Source organism: Gossypium arboreum, chromosome 12 (assembly GCF_025698485.1).
Source record: "Gossypium arboreum isolate Shixiya-1 chromosome 12, ASM2569848v2, whole genome shotgun sequence".
NCBI lineage: Eukaryota > Viridiplantae > Streptophyta > Magnoliopsida > Malvales > Malvaceae > Gossypium > Gossypium arboreum.
The window spans coordinates 101,005,682-101,007,922 of NC_069081.1; the positions used below are offsets into that span (position 1 = coordinate 101,005,682).

The window sequence follows — 2,241 nt, forward strand, 5'->3', positions numbered from 1 at the left end:
AACCGAGACAATCAGCTACCTCTTGCAATTGCGGTTAATCAAAATCCTGCTCCACATACTATGTATATTATGCTAAACCTACTTTAACAGGAACTGAGTCAAGTATAGTTAGACCTGTTATTGCTGTGAATAACTTTGAACTAAAACCTAACGCTATTCAAATGATACAACAATTTGTTCAGTTTGCAGGATGAGAATCTGAACACCCACTTGGCAAATTTCCTGGAACTATGCGATACATTTAAAATCAATGGCGTTTCTGATGATCCCATATGTCTTCGGTTGTTTCCCTTTTCATTGAGGAACAAAGCTAAACAGTGGTTGAATTCGTTAGCACGAGGGTCAATCACTACTTGGGAACAAATAACTGAAAAATTTCTTTTAAAATATTTTCCGCTGGCTAAAACGGCTAAATTACATAATGATATCTCTTCTTTTGTGCAAATGAATTTAGAAACACTTTACGATACATGGGAGAGATACAAGGACCTTTTGAGAAGGTGCCCTCACCATGGGTTACCGCTTTGCCTTTAGGTTCAAACATTCCATATTGGCCTGAATCCTCCTACTCAACAAATGGTTGACGCAGCTGCTGGCGGAACCATCAATAATAAAACACCTGAAGATGCTTATGAGTTTATAGAAGAGATGTCACTGAATAACTATCAGTGGCAAGTCATGAGGACAAAACCAATGAAAACAGCCGATGTTTGTAACATCGATTCGGTGACCATGCTCTCTAATCAGGTCGAGCTTTTGAATAAGAAAATTGATGGTTATCTTAGCTCCTCACAGGTTCACCTAGTAATGCAGTGCTAAGCAAGTGGAGGTGGAACAAGCCATCCGGAATACCAACCTTATGGCCTTAACATGGATAAAGAGCAGTTAAATTACATGGGTAATAATTCTCGATCTCAAACCAATCCATATAGTAACACTTACAATATAGGTTGGAGGAACCACCCAAATTTCTCATGGGGAGGCCAAGGAAATCAGAGACCACCTCCAGGCTACCAACAACCACCCTACCAACAGGAAAAGAAGCCGAACCTTAAAGACATGCTCTTAAAGTTTATATCGGTGTCAGAAACTCATTTCCAGAATACCAAGACAGCACTTAAAAACCAACAAGCGTCGATCCAAGGGCTCGAAACTTAGATCAGTCAGCTTTCCAAACTAATCTCCGAATGATCACAAGGTAGCTTGCCAAGTAATACTAAACCCAACCCAAGGGAACAACTCAATGCGATTAATGCTCAAGATAAAGAAAGATTCGTTGAGCCTGAGCCAGAACCAATTCAAGAAACTATGGTAAGCAAAGGTTAAGGTGAGGTAGGTCTTAATACAAACAAATCAGTGAATGTTGAATATAAACCTCGTGTGCCATACCCCAATGCGAAAACGAAAGACCGCTCAGATGAACAATTTGGTAAATTCCTTAAACTATTAAAAACATTACATATTAACTTACCATTTATTGAAGCCCTATTGCAGATGCCAAACGCAATGAAATTTTTAAAGGAGCTTTTAGAAAATAACCGGAAGTTGGACGAGGCGTCGCATATGGAGCTAAACGCAGTTTGCTTAGCTATTCTCCAAAATAAACTACCCAACAAACTAAAAGATCCAGGGATTTTTACAATTCCTTGCTTAATTGGTAGTTTAGATGTTAATAATGCATTAGCTGATTTAGGGGCTAGTACTAACGTCATGCCATACAAAATGTTCAAACAACTAGGTCTCGGGAAACCCAAACAGACTAGGATGAGCATTCAATTAGCAGACAAAACTGTAAGATTTTCTAGGGGTATCATTGAATATGTGCTAGTTAAAATCGATAAATTTATATTTCCTATTGTCTTTATTGTTCTAGACATAGAAGAGGATAGCAACACTTATTTAATTCTAGGAAGGCCCTTTTTAGCAACCGCTAAAACAATTATTAATGTTGGTACGGGTGAACTCACACTCTGTGTGGGAGACGAAATAGTCACTCTTCAAGCTCGCAATTCTAGCAACACATCAGAAATTGAAGGTGATCGTTTCACCCATTCTACTAAAAATGACAATATGGTACAACCTACTTTGCAGGAAATGAGTTTGAAGGAAGCACATGGGTCATTCTCAAGCAATAGTAGAGGACCTATTCATGAAGATCGAAGGTTAGAAATCGAGGAGCTAGATGAATGGCGGATACATAAACTGAGAACACACGATAAACCAAAACTACGCCAGGACGAG

The 2,241-nt window shown here is 38.8% G+C and overlaps 1 non-coding gene across 1 annotated transcript; it reads right to left on the reverse strand.

The window, feature by feature from the left end:
* Nucleotides 1–412: 412 nt before the first annotated feature.
* Nucleotides 413–518, reverse strand: LOC128286226 (small nucleolar RNA R71). Its single transcript, XR_008276770.1, has one exon. It is a non-coding gene; the product is annotated as a small nucleolar RNA R71 (small nucleolar RNA).
* Nucleotides 519–2,241: the final 1,723 nt, after the last annotated feature.